General features: G+C 39.5%; 1 protein-coding gene across 3 annotated transcripts in view; it reads right to left on the bottom strand.

Moving 5' to 3' along the window:
- Positions 1-14,983, bottom strand: part of LOC147178492 (vitamin D3 receptor A) — a 65,180-nt gene that overhangs the window by 40,850 nt on the left and 9,347 nt on the right. Inside the window, exon 1 of one of the 3 annotated variants that reach the window (XM_086068320.1) lies at positions 10,124-10,207. The exons of the other annotated variants lie outside the window; for them this stretch is intronic. The gene's annotated coding sequence lies outside the window, so the exon portion shown is untranslated. Of the gene's footprint in view, positions 1-10,123; positions 10,208-14,983 lie in introns of those variants that run through there. 3 annotated transcript variants of the gene reach the window in all.

The raw sequence follows: 14,983 nt of genomic DNA, 5'->3' as shown, positions 1-14,983 counted from the left end.
TGTCTTTATTCGCTGTGTGAACTAACAAATCCTCAGAAAACAACACCACTGGTTTCACTGGATACACGCATACACATGCACACGTAGATTCAAACATCAGCATGCGCAGCCACACATGCACACAGTAAATTGGCTGTCTCTATGGAATCAGTGGCTACATGACGGTGACAGACATACAATAGAATGGTTTACAAAGGCTTTGCACTGGATATAAGAGACTAACAACCCTTGTTCAGATGCCAGGATTTTGTGACAAGAACATGAGACCAACATAAATCATTTTAAAAATGCATCCACCATTAATATGACCTATAACATGTATACAAATTAGTTACAAACAAATATGATTATTATCTTGATTTTTTTTTTCTCCCTTTATAAGCGGTTTAGAGGACGGATGGATGGAGTACAGATTAAAGGTCCTAAAGAAATTTTGAAATTAATCATCTTGGTCTCATTTGGCAGTTGTTCGATTTTGTAACTTTTGGCTTGTCTTTTTATCCATTGTGTATACATGCATTTACATCTTCAGTGATAAAAAATTGCTCCCGCTAACCCTATTAATTAGTATTGAAATGCACACAATGCAGTAATATCAGGGGACCACAGAGCTAAAAATAAAATAAAATGGCATCCAGAAATGTGGACAAAACAAGAACAGGTAGAAAAGAGCAGCAACATTCCAAAACTTCCAAAAAACGAACACACGTTCTTCTTATATGAGGTATGTCTTAGAATTACATTATGTAAACTATACAAAAACAGAAGCTGAAGAAATGTTACAGTGAAGAATTTAATCTCTTCAAAAGGCTTTAAACTGCTGTGCGTTCCAATCCGGGTATTGGTACTCGCCCATCCCTAATAAATATACATATAACAGATGAATTTGCTTTTGTGCTCATGGTTTTCACTTTGGTACACATTGTTGCTTAAATAAATGTTGTCCTGTATAGTTGTTTATAGTTTGGCTGATCCTGCGACTTGTATTACAGTGTGACTTGTATATTTAAATTAGTGCTTGCTTGGACTGGCACCCAAAATCTATTTTATCATATGACATTATCACAAGGAAAGAAATTACAAACAACAAAATACTTGTTGTAAGTGTAGCTACCTCCAGACTCAGACTAAATGTTTCTGCTTCCTCTCAGGTGGTGTTTCAATGACTGGAAGTTTGTAACAACTTTAATGTCTGCCTTGGTGGGGAATTTGATTTGGGAGGAGCAAGTGTTCAATATAAAAAAAATGTAAAAACTAAGCCTTAAATTTTAATCATCTCGTCCTGGGCCCATTAACGACATGCCTGCAAGTTCAGTGAGAACCAGCCCAACAGTTGTTACGTAATCCTGCTTGCATACAGAGAGACCAATAAATCTGACATGGCAAAAACAGAACCTCTTTTGTGAAGTTGTCAAGAAAAATTCTCGTAACATACAAAAAAATGGCTTTTCGCTAGTCAAGATCTAGAAATCACACATTTATGCCTACTTGGAGCAAATAAACGCTCTGCCCAGACAGCATTTCAAGCGCACACACTAACGTTGTCAAATTTTATACAGAGCCATAAATTAAAAAAAATAAACATGAACAAATTTATAACTCAGTGTATCAAGCTATGATTTGTGTTGCTCTGGATGGTAAAGTATCAAAATAGCCCCCCGTGTGTGTTACATCAGTGGTCCCCAATCTTTTTTCCACCACGGATTGGTCCATACAAGTCCACAACTTTCACGGACCGGCAACCCAGTGGGTTGAGGAAGGGGGGATGTTTGGCTGTTCGGCGGTTGGTTAATAAAAGGCTACAACAACAAATGCAAATCCACTATGTATTTTTCTGTACCTCTACTAGCAGCACAAACACCATAACGAGGATAACAACAACGCTTTAATATGGTGTGGTCACTATGGTTATGCTTATGAATGATACGAGCAACACAAAAACTGGGGTACTTTGTAGATATAACAATAAATGTGACGCCACACTTTTATGCAACTATATTAGCCAAATTGGTACATTTAGGAGATAGATTGATTTAAGGAGGGCATGATGATGAGGGCTGCCAACATAAAACGGCACCACAGAACAAATATAAAGTCCATGAGTAACTCACTCGCCATAACACTAAATTAGGAGCCGCTCGCCGCAGAGCCCATCATATGTGGGAATCAACTGTAGCTGTAAGTCCATGCTCCTTTTTCTTCTTGGTCATAGGCCCCTATGTTGTCTCATCACTGGACCTTTTCTCCGTTGCAAAGAAACTTTCCAAATAAGTCTGTTTTTTACTCATTTTGCTAACTTGTCGATTAGCATCAGCGCTACACGACTGAGATAATTAGCATCTTGACATAAGTCAAGAGTCCATCGTAAACAGAGAGAATCCGATCACTTTTCAAAATATAATATTTTTAAGCCTCGGCTAATTAATTAACCGGAAGTATAGTACGTTTTTTTATTCTTTCAATTGTACGGCCCGGTCCAAAGTGGCCCACGGCCCGGTGGTTAGGGAGCACTGTGCTGCATGACTTTTGGGGCGTGGAGGGTAATGAGGCAGTTGCGTGCATGACAACTAATACTGCTATAGCAATATCATGTCCTAACCAAGTTAACAAATTTCACATTTGTATTCACAACATTTTGCAAACACACATCTAAAGCAGTACAACTCCAGTGTTATGTTCTCATATAAATAAACAGACTTGTAAAATTTGAAACTGCATAATTAGGTATGCAGTCTATCAAACATCATCACCACCCTCACTCATCATTACCATCAATAATGGGCCACCTCACAGCCATCTCAGGGCGCATTGGTAAGGAGCAGTCCAGGGCTCATCACAGTTCATTGTCATATGGTGGTGGTGCCGTTATCTACCTGCTGCATTAAGCTTGTTCACTCGAGGTGGCTTGGATGGAGCACTGCAGGAGGTCATGTTCTTTGATTTCTTCACAGCCTGTGACTTCTTCCAGTTGAGGGACAAGCTGTGCAGGAAACCACTATCTTAGGAGATGGTAAATGGGTTTTTCACTTGTTTAGTGCTTTTTCCACCGACAAGGTACTCAAAGCGACCACTCTACCACTTGAGCCATGGCACTGTAGTTTCAACTAATACGACTGTGAGGATGAAGCTCAATAGTGTTACATTGCCACTTTCTTCGATTCTGACTATGTAATGTAATTTGGAGCACCCTAAAATCAAATCTCATTCACGCATCAACTAATCTCCGAATTACCAAATGCCAGATAAAGTGCGGGAGCTTGTACAAACAAGCACAGCCGCATGATGGCAGATTTTTTACACCAATGCTGCACAAAGCCAACTATGAGTCATAGCATCACTCACTCAGAAAGGACAGCAAACACGTGCATGACAATACTTCAAACCTGATATTTTCCTACGTGGTTGAATTTTGAATGGCTAAGGCCTCATAACACATGAATTTGGCCCAAATGTATGTGAAAAAGGACACTGAATGTTCACCATGCGCGAGTATGCCATTTGATTTGTCAGTGCAGTGCATGAGACCTCATTCCAGCCAGTACAGTATAATAACCCTGCTTGTGTGTTTGGCCAACTGCTTTGGCAATTTTAGACAGTTTTTACTAATAGAAGAATCATTCAAAAAAATAATAATAATAATAATAAAAAAAACACTGTTAAAAGAGAAGAGGAAGACTGAAATTAATTGAGGTCGGCCTGAGTGGGTACCATGACATACCACTGGATTGGTTTGTCATATGTTAAGAAGACCAATAGCAGACTGTATTGATTTGTAAATGCACGTGACATACTGTACAAAGGTGTAAAAACAGAGTGATAACATCTAAGTGTGAATGTGAAACACTCTGGCCTTCAAAATGTGTTATCGTTTAAGCCCATAAAAGAAAGCAAAGTTCTCGCTCTCACATGTGCGTGCAAATAAAGATTATTTGCCAGCTGTTGTTGCTAAGAAAACTACAATCCAAACACAAAAAAAAGGCAAGGACACTCAAGAAACCAAAGTAAGTTAAGGTAGAAAGACTACTTGCAATTCACATATTGGACAGAAAGTGTTCAACAATGAAGGACAATGACATTGCTAGAGGCGTTGGGTCGAAAACTTTCCAATAGTTAATCATCAGACGATTAACCAACTGTCTCTGATACATTTGTGCCTGTCAACAGCGTTTCAGTAATGCAGGTTTTTATCCCTCCTGAAATTTTCTCTAGTAATAATAATAATAATAATTATAATACACCATTTCCGTATGCACTACTGGTTGTGCAGTTACATGACAAGCAGCCATCAAAATTGGATTATTAACATTAAAAGCCTACTCAGATAAAACCAGGAGTGGGTTGGCCATCGCCACTTTGATTAGTTTCCCAAACAGCCAGTCCATTTCCCGTCCACACCACTCTCTCCGCTCCCCAGTATATAGATACTGTATTGTGATTTAAAAATTCCTGTTAGCATGTCAATAGGATTTTACATTGAATTTACCATTAGCACCGGCGATACTTTTAAAATAGAGCATGCCTTTATTCAAATATACAATGCATGCACTTTTTGTTGTTGTCGTGTGTTTTATAGTGTTACAGTACACTCCAAGTGGGGTGTCATTAAATTAAATGAAGCACGCTCACAGAGTGCAGAGTTACACTTCACACGCTGCGCAAGCAACATGCTGCATTCAGGGTACCATTTGGCACTATAATAGTTTTTCTTAAATCATCATAATTTTAAGAACTTAAGAAGCCAAAATCAAAATAATGATTAAATTTAGATTAGTTGCCCAGCACTGAATTGAGAGGATCATAATGGCAGTAAACATTGATGTCACTCACGTTCGGCACGAGACATGAGGTGCATTCAAACTAAAGACAGCTTTCCCCTTCAATAAACGTTAACAGCAATTTAAATAATGTGGGATTTCTAACAATGTACAAAAGCTGACAATTAAATTACAATAATGGGTGTGAAATCATTTTGCTATTTTACTTAATTGCAATCAATGGTCCATCTGGTCACTTATGTTAAAATACATAATCAAAACAATAGGTTACCATCCTCCATTCTGCAAGTTTTCCCAGTATTAGTGGTTGGAATGTCAAACCTTAATATTCAATGAGACTTCATATTGCTCGAGGGCTTCAATAAAATACAGTACAACAAATCGTTTGGCACCCAAGACTTTTGTACAGTACTTCATATATATATAAAATGATTAGTTGTGTTCAAAAGTTCAAAGTTTTTTCTTCACTTGTTCTTGAATGTTTGAAAATATATATTTTTTAATCCTAAGCATTCTAATTAGTACCTCTATAGTACAGGCATGAAAACAGGTCAAGGGTGAAAAATGTGAGAAGGACTTTGACTAAAATTTTGCCCGTTAATATTTGTCGGGCACTCGTCAAACGGGTTGGGGCCATGCGGTGGACGAAGGGATCAAGGCGAATTTAAATGTTCAAAATTTTATGGCGGCAAGAAAAACATTGTTGCTACATTTATTGGACCATAGATGGATGTTGAAAAAACAGCATGCGATGCGATGCGTTCAAGTAGGGATGGATAATTCTTGCATTTGAACCGGTTCAGTTCCAATTTTCAGTATCGGGGTATCGATATCGGTACTGAACAGTACCAATTTTCATTTATTTTGCTATGTTGTTTGTGGAAATAAATGTTAATTTAACAATAAAATAACAATTTTATAAAATAACATTCACTTTAACAGTTATATTCCATTAAATAAAATCGGACAAATAATAAAACATCATGAATTTAAAACACATGAGCCAGAGAGGATGGAGTTAAAAAAAATATATAATCAAGGCATAACATTAATAATGTATAAATAAATTAATATTACAAATTCCAAAGTGAGAAGCAAAGTTATTTACGATGGAAATAATAAAGAACAAAGTTAAGCAGTAATACAGAACATTACTAATTGTATTAGTGTTATTTCGGTTCCTTGTGCAAATTTCAAAGAGCGTGCGCCTGCCGCACTTAGCACGATAAATTCGAACCCAACTTGGAGTAAAATCTCGCAAACAAATGACAGCTGGAAGAGGACGGGAACGACAATAAAGAGAATAATTGGAACTCGGGCACAAACTCATTTCAATGTATGTATCCGACGCAGTATGTAATGTTTAATAGTGCTAAATGTTGGCCACAAGATTCCGTTATCCATGAAATTATAAATATGGTATAAGTACGTGGTAGGTATTGTTCTAAAATTCTATAATATATTTGTAACACACCTTACAACTGAACATGATTCGAATCGGTGCTTGAAGACGGACATCTGCTTTGTCCGCGCGGTGGAGAAGCTTACAACGCGGCAGCTGCCACTCGGCCTCAGCATCAAGAAGTCCACGCACCATGTGGGGCACCACGCTCAACCAAAGCATGCTAGGAACCGCAAAGCTTCACTCTCGTTTGGCTTGTCGGCGCCGGCGGTCAAATTTCGCTTGCTCCACCCATACCCAGAAATGTAGTGTAAATGAAAACTAGCGCGAGTGGGTGACGTCACTACGCTAAGTGCGCCATAGAAAATTACCAACATAGCTACTCCCGCACAGTCACAACTTAAGACGTGCTTTGGAACATGTCACAGCCTGATTTAATGTAAATTGGCACCGTCTTCGGTACCCATCCCACCCGGAGTTCACTGATACACCGGCTGACTCTTTAGTCAACCCCCCGCCCCGAAATATTTTCTCATCAGATCTGCACCAGTCACGTAGGTGACCTATTTTGGATTCAAAACGGCGAATTTCGCCGAAAGGTGAGGGATTTTCATGCCTGATAGTAATAGTTTGAATTAATCTAAGACATGTTTGATCTTGAATGGAAGTTGCGAGTGCGAGCGAATACACATTTGTGATATCATCAATATCATATTGATTATTAATGTATTCAGAATCAGAACCATTTACATCAGCATCACAACAATAAATTGTTTCTCCCAGCCATATGAGAGGTTAATGAAGTCAAAACACGGAGACAGGCAGAGGATATGATAAAAATGCCCTATGTACAATAGTTAAGTGTTTGTACATGCAGATGAGCGATCAGCCATCTACATCCCTTGTGGGTGGCTAATTGTCCCAGGAAGTGATGGGTGGAGCCTCATGCGGGAGGCCTGCTGTGTTCGAACCAATCCCCTCAGTGGGCTCGTCTCTCTCTCTCTCTGTGTGTGCTACAATCGCATCGGAAAAAAACAAAATGAGGAATGGAATGGAGGGCGGGGGCGGTGGTGCTCAGGAAGGAGGGTTTACTGCTCAGTGAAATCCCTTACACTGGGCCTCAACACACTACCACAAAGAATAAGGGAAGAGAGACAGGCTGAATCTCATTGGAGTGTTTTTGCCCTGCTATTCTCTCTTTGGCAGTTTCCTACAATATCCAGAAATGTGAAAAGCCTCATGTCCAGTATATCCTCAGTTACTAAAGGATTAGAAATGTTCACATATGGTGCTGACAAACACATGGTGACATACATCAGATTCCTATTCCAGGGTTTCCCCCAGAAAACTTGCTAAGCCTGCAGGTGGAAGTACAGATGTCCACTGGCGGCCTATAATGTTTTTATTAAGTTAACAGAAAATGTTCCATCAGCACTCCAAATAACTATACGTTGCGTCCAGAAAATATTTCAGTGTTGTAGTTTGTGCAAAGTACTTCTTGTACATTTTTTCTATTTTCTACATCCACTATTGCTACTCAAACAATGCAAATTCCTCCAATGTGTGACTCATAAAGGTCATTTTAAATATTAATTTAAATTTTTACCTTATAGCCCCTCATCTCACATAACGTATGCGGTGACATCCAACTTTATGTCCGGTCCTACTCTGTGGCTGTGTGTCGTTTACATTCTATTATTTGGTATTTTACGGTTTCAAATTTATGCTCCGCTGTAACGCGGTTCTAACAAGACCTGTGTGACAATAGGGCAGTTTACAATTACGCCCAAACTACTATTTTTAGAACAGCGCATGAGCGTGGCCAGTTGATTTTCGGACAAGAAACACAGGCAGGCGACTGAGGGAGTGTATCCGTATGAGGCACAATTTGTAAACTGACTCACTATTTCACCATAAATTTACTTAACAGACGTTTTAAGGTTACAACAAACCTCTGCTGCTTTGGTGTACGTGACTGCCGATGTGACCGAGATCGAATGAAGGGAGTTTCCAGAGGAATGTCTCCGCTGGGTTTAAGCATGCACAAATAAACGGCAGTGATTTACGCGAAAAATGTCACCGAAGACACCTATATGTGCTCTCTACATTTCGTCGGTGGAAATGGGCCAGCAGCAGAAAATCCAGAACCAATCGATTGCAGGTATGTTTATTATCTGCTTTCTCATCTTTAGCCTTGCTAGCTACCTGCTACAACAAGCTAGCTACTAGTGTACATCATGGTGTAAATGAACCAAAAATAACTCGAGTTTACCTGAGGAAGCCACTGCTGTTTAGATGTGAAAATGTCTAAGCAGCAGCATCTTCCAGCTGCTTAGACATCAAAGAAGCAGAGGTTTGTTGTAACCAACATGTGAAATTATGGTTACAACAAGCCTCTGCTGCTTTGATGTCTGCCCCTATGTGGCTGGCGATGTTGTGACTAAGATCGAATGAAGGAGTTTCCATTGGAATGTCTCCGCTGGGTTCAAGCATGTACAATTAAACGGCAGTAATTTAGCATGTACAATTAAACGGCAGTAATTTACGCAAAAAATGTCACCGAAGACATCTATATGTGCTCTCTACATTTCATCAGTGGAAATGGGCCAGCAGCTGAAAATCCAGAACCAATCAATTGCAGGTATGTTATCGTCTGCTTTCTCAAAGTTAGCCTTGCTAGCTGCCTGCTACAACATGCTAGCTACTATACATCATGTTGTAAATGCACCAAAATTACCTTGAGTTTACCTACGAAAGCCACTGCTGCTTAGATGTGAAAATGAATATAAAGTATCAGCGCTACAGAACCCTATGCCTACAACAACATGCTAGTTGATCAAGGTCACTAAGATGTGAGCGGTCACTGTGTCACTGTGTCATGAAAATTAGCGACTAACACGATATTAGCAGTCTTCTAGACCGCAATGGAGTGGCGGCAACAATCATACAATAAATCTGACCTTTCTATGAAAACTGCTTTATTTCCGCCCACTTTGAGGTCTCCGCATATCAACCACCGTTTAAGCTGTTCCAAAGTGTGTTTGTCGATTGAACCTTGTTGAAATTTCACGCCTGGGACGTCGTTCTCTTCCAAAATGATGTGTACGCGTGTGTCCTGTTATTTTGTCTGACCCATGCATATTAATGAGGAAAACGCGACGTCATTTGAGATCAACCCTATTGTACTGTATCACACAAGCACCTTTTTCAGTGTTTTGCGACTGCATTTTCAAAGCATGGCTTCTCCGCGTCTTCCACCACTTACAGAAGTGTTGGTTTTACGCTACCATGGGGGCAACAGTGACCGTTTCTCAATATGCATTTTGGTTCGTACTTACGTCCTTGTGATGTCTTAAAACATCATCAGTCGCGGCCCAACTACAAGTACGCAAAAAGCCATCAAGGGCCGAGCAAAGAAGGGACGGTATAACCGGATGTTATGCTTCCTGGTTCTGACGTAACTGTGTATACTTAAGTCCTTGTGATGTCTTGAAACATCATCAGTCGCGGCCCAACTACAAGTACGCAAAAAGCCATCAAGGGTCGAGCAAAGAAGGGACGGACGGTATAACCGGATGTTATGCTTCCTGGTTCTGACGTAACTGTGTACCACGTGACTATATGTTATATAATTATGAGTAATACATTAAAGAAGTAGCATTTGAAATTATACATGGGATTAATCCAATTTAGGTTTATATTGGGAAGAAAAAAGTTCTGGAAAGACACCAATATGAGTTGCAGGTTTTGATTTGATTCTCCTGAAATTGTGATACATCTATAAAAAGTATCTTTGAATAAAAAGTAAATCATATTTAACATACACATATATATATATATATATATATAAAACATATATATACACACACACACACATATATGTACTTTACACGTTAAATATGTTTTAATATTTACGCTCATAAAAGGGAAGGAATACTCTACTTACAAATGCAGGAATGCACATGTTGTGCCTAGTCTGCCGGAAATGAAAGAAGAACAAATGTGATGCTCCTCCACTGCCATTCGTTCCTTGAAGTACGAAATATATCTTGGGATATTTTCTCAGCCAAGCCTTCACCAAGCAACAACCGATGGATTGTTGGTTTAAGCTAGCAAAAAAGAACGACATCCGGGAATTCCGTGTGGTCTTGGCTTATGCATACTTCCGATTGGAACAGTACGTGGGGCGTCACTGATGACGTCTCACGAAATCAAAAGGACATAAGTAAGGTTTTTAACCGATGTATGTTGTACAAACATTTTGAAACATCAACGTAGCAGTACAAATTCATTGAAAGCAAGTCACATGATAAATAATAATAATGATAAATAATTATAACGGCAGCGAGATATGCGTGCTTGGGAAGTACATTCTTGAGACCGGGCTTACCAAGACCCTACTCGTTGCATCACAAGAACGTACTCGGTGTTCTTGATATTGAGAAACGGCCAGTTAGTGACTTCTGCTATGTAGACAAAAGATGCAAAGCAAATTTTTGCCTTCGCATTTAGCAAGTCAGCCACTACGAATACTGGGAGAACTGTAAAATATACAAACACAGCGGCTACACTAGGTATGTGCCGATAACCGGTTTTACGGTAAATCATGATAATAAAAGTCAAAAAATTTTAGAACCTCCCAAACCGGTAAGTTATTTAGCCCTGGCCACGACTGGAAGCGTATGCCTGAAATGGGCACCAGCGTTGTGCAGCCGCGGGCAGCAGCAGCCTCGTCTTATTGTTTACGTCACGTGAGTCTGCCTTCGTTGCAGCAGCCAACCACGTAACTGTCGGGCTGGCCGCGTCCTGCTTCGGGGAATTCATTGCTAATTAATCTAGCTACCGCGGCTCACCATCGATGATAACGTTGCTAATTAGCATGGCTAGACATGTTAACATTGACTACAACACAGAGCGTTTTATATGACTCGCCTGAGGTAGGAGAACGCGAGCACTGAGCGAGCTGGAGGATGGCTGAAGGAGGTAAACCAACCAAGCAAACTCCCCCCCCCCCCCCCCCCTCCAAACAAAGTCGGGAATTTTTCAGCTTTCGAAAAAAGAATGGCGACCGAGTGGCTTGGAGTAAGGCTATACTATTTGCAAAACGTGCTTCAGAAGAGTGGCTGCCAAAGAGCACCACCCATCAAATTTGACAAATTCAAGGTCAACTAACATAACGCTATGAGTTAGTAGAGTGTCTTTTATTGTTAAACAAGCTATCGAGGCTGAGAGATGTCTAACTAGCATGGCTAACATGTTCACATCACAGATGTTGTGTTACTCTTTCTGCAAAATCGTTAATTTTACTGTTGTGCTCAAATTAAATGTAGCCGATATGTCTATAATTTTGTTTAAGGGCTCCACCATTTTGTAAATCAGTTCAAAATTGTGACATTATTAAAAAAATAAAAAAACAGCATGGAGGCTGTGCAGAAAATAAACACTCATGCATCAACATTAAATGACAGAATCAATATTGTATTTTTTTATGTTTATTGTGTTGTAGATTAATACTTTATACAAATTGCACGTTTCAGTTTAATTTTGATGTTGTGCCCAATCAGAAATATTTCATTATTCATTTATTGTTGAGCTGCAGGTTTTGCCCACTTTACAGCATTTGTTTTGATAGTTAGGAATTTTCCCTTAGCATGGCAAATGTTTATTGTAGCAAATGCTGTATTCTATATTTTGTTTAAAAATAAAAGCTGTAAATTCAATACCGTGATACCGCAATATTTTTGCTCAAGGTTATCATACCGTTAAAATAAGATATGGGCCTATGCCTAGTCCACACTCACACAGAAAATGCTGTTGACCACATCTCACATCTAGACACTCACAGGCAGAATCACATGCTACCCCTCGAGGTAAATGCATGCCTAACAGACATAACAATACATAGTATTTTCTAATCTCTGTTATAAGTATCAAGACACAGAAATATCTAATGCTGAGTGCAAGCACACATGCTCTGAGTGGCGGCACTAATGAACCAGCTGAGCTTTTACTGCAGCAGTAAAACATGTTGCAAGTCAACTGTCACGTCAGGCTGATTAAAAAGCCTTAGTTCAGATCGTCTCCAGCTAGATCTTCAGTGGGCATTTTTAGATGGGTGTCATACTGCAATTCCACAAAAATGAAAATAAGCACACATCAGGCAATAACATCATCAATCATGTCCGGTTAAATATGATGTACAATGTCACACCTTCCATATTGTACAAGCCAAATATCTATGTCTTCAAATTTTGGAAAGCAGTTAATCCGTTTTTTGGACAAACACATTTTATGCAACGAAAATTTGAAAATCTAGGGAAGACAGAAAAAGAAAAGCTTAAATATTAAATGTAATAAATGTATTATTGTGTATGAAATCCAACACCTTGGCACAACACTGTAACAGTGCTTTAAAGCAGCGCAGCATATCCTGTTGAGAATGCTAAGGAGGTTTTTGTGGTGAACGCATTCTTGGCCTCGTGGGAACTGAGCCCCTAACTGGAGCTCTTCCGTTAAAGCTCCTCTAAACCGTATGCATGGTCTTTGGCATTGTTCACCACCGCAAGTCTGTTAGAAGTTAAAGCTGAAGATTCTGGAAGCCCTTTAAGCATGGCAAGCCATTTACTTAAATGGTTAGGTGAGCCGCTATTTCGGTTTTATCTCGCCAAGCCCCTTACAGTGGGCACTTGAAAGGAGACCTAATCCTACCAGCCACAACACCAGAGCCTCAGGTACATTTACCTTTGTTGTTACCACACAGCTGCCTCCCATAAGGAATCTATTATACACTGTTAGAGGGTTTAGCAGTCACATGTGAATGCAATAAAGTAGAATAATATCTGCTTCTTTACTTCCTTATTGCTGATTTATTATTCTCAATATGGCCAGTTCCTGAAAGGCTTTATAACTTCAAGTGCATGAATTGTCCCAACATTCGGTTGGAATAATGAAGTGGACAAGAGAGTAGTAAAAAAACAAAAAACAAAGGAAAGCTGTTAATCTAGTCTGGTGTTCCGTACTCGGGGCCCTAAAATTAAATTTTTGGTCTAGTTTGCTTAATGTTCAAATTTTTTGAAATCAGTTGATCAAAAGTTACCAGCAAAAATTATGTTGGAAGTCACACTCGAGCAGTCTTGGTCCACCTGTTTAGTGTGCACTGAGTTTGAATGATAGAGTGCACACTTGACCAAATAAACCGCACTGTTAGTCACAAAAACTGCTTTAAAAGGGACAGTAAAGTGAAAATTAAGAAACGCATAAAAGCTTTTAGCCATGTTAAAATGCTAATTCCTCACCGACGTGGTGTTTTTCTCCATTCGCCCCTCTATGAGAAATTCTAGGTCATTCTGCTCTCTGAGCACGAGCCCCTCCCAACCAGAGAAAACAAGTGGGAACTCACTCTGTGACGTCAACAGGTGCGGACCCACCCCCGCACCGCCTAAACACATGCCCACTTTCTCTGAAGCCCCCATGCTCGCAAGATAATGATAAAAGTAGCCTTTATCAGTAAACATTCTGTCCAAATGAATTCAAAGCAATCAATTTGCAATGCCAAAGTGCAATACCAATTGGCCTTCTTAAATTCCCAGAAAGTTTACGTAGCTGACAAATTTCTGCGCTATTGAACATAACTGAACGAATGGTGTAGCGGTTAGCGAGCTCAACCTGTAAGTAGGTCCCCGATTCGTGTTCCACTGAGGTTTTTTTTTCTTCTTCTCCTTCTTCTCCTCCCTCTCCTCCACTATGATTTATTGCGGCAAGGAGCCGTTTTGTTTCAAATGTTTATTGAAGAATTGAACATCCATCCAATTTCCACATTTACAGAAGACGCGGTTTTACTACAAGGGCTGGCCGGTCTTGCGTGGCCACTAGTGCTTGAATGCAGCGCTCCAGAGTTTTGTGGGCGATGCGCGCAGCACTCAGACGAGGGGGGTGCGGCAACCACACGGGGAGAGGCGGGGTTTTACTGAACCGGGCGTTTTACTTCCAAGTTAGAAAAATTGCCAGAAAAATACCTAATATATAACATTTTATAAAAAAATGACATGGTGTCAGAGGTAAGATTTAATCATTATATGCCTATAGTTACTATGGAAGGGCTAAAAATACCGTGATATAATATCTTTAAGCCAACTACAAGTGTGAGTACAGTACATCTTACAATTACTTTTCTACCTTGCTGTGTAGCACAAAGACAAAAAAAAATGAAAGTAACAGAATTTCCCAACATGTTGTTTTCTGATATTTATCATAGGTACTACAAATGGCTGCATCGTTATGTAATGGTTGTGGTTTGTTTGTAACCACAGTCATCTGTTATTTCAAGTCTGGCCACTTCCTCTTTTACCTTCACTCTAAACTTGATCACTGCTTTAGTGTTTCCGCTCTATGGTTTTTAAACTGCTCAATAAGCCACAACCGACAAACCAAAAAAGATTTCCAGTAGTTAATACCTCCTATTTGTGAAGTTAAAGATACTTTTGTCGTATTGGTTAGAATATCTAGTCTCTCAGTATTGGCATATGAATGGTGTAATTCAACTTTCGTACATAAAATAGCTCACTTGACTGAATGCTTGATAAAGCTGAAAAAAAAAATAACACAGTCCAAGCACATTTTCTGTCAATTTTGCTAACCAGCCTTTGGACTTTATACATGACTTGCAAAACAGCTAGTTTTTTTTTGTTTTTTTTAAACAGCCTATCGGGAGTCCTAGCTCATGACTCAACATGGATTCTTACAAGGAAGGATGACCTCGACAACAGAATAGCAAAAAAATTGAACATGTTCATCACATGCCTGCCTA

This window comes from Leptonotus elevatus, chromosome 2 (genome assembly GCF_054856555.1).
Source record: "Leptonotus elevatus isolate MCC_2025b chromosome 2, RoL_Lele_1.0, whole genome shotgun sequence".
NCBI classification, from domain to species: domain Eukaryota; kingdom Metazoa; phylum Chordata; class Actinopteri; order Syngnathiformes; family Syngnathidae; genus Leptonotus; species Leptonotus elevatus.
The sequence above is the reverse complement of the archived record's forward strand: the minus strand, read 5'-3'. Positions and strand labels throughout refer to the sequence as shown.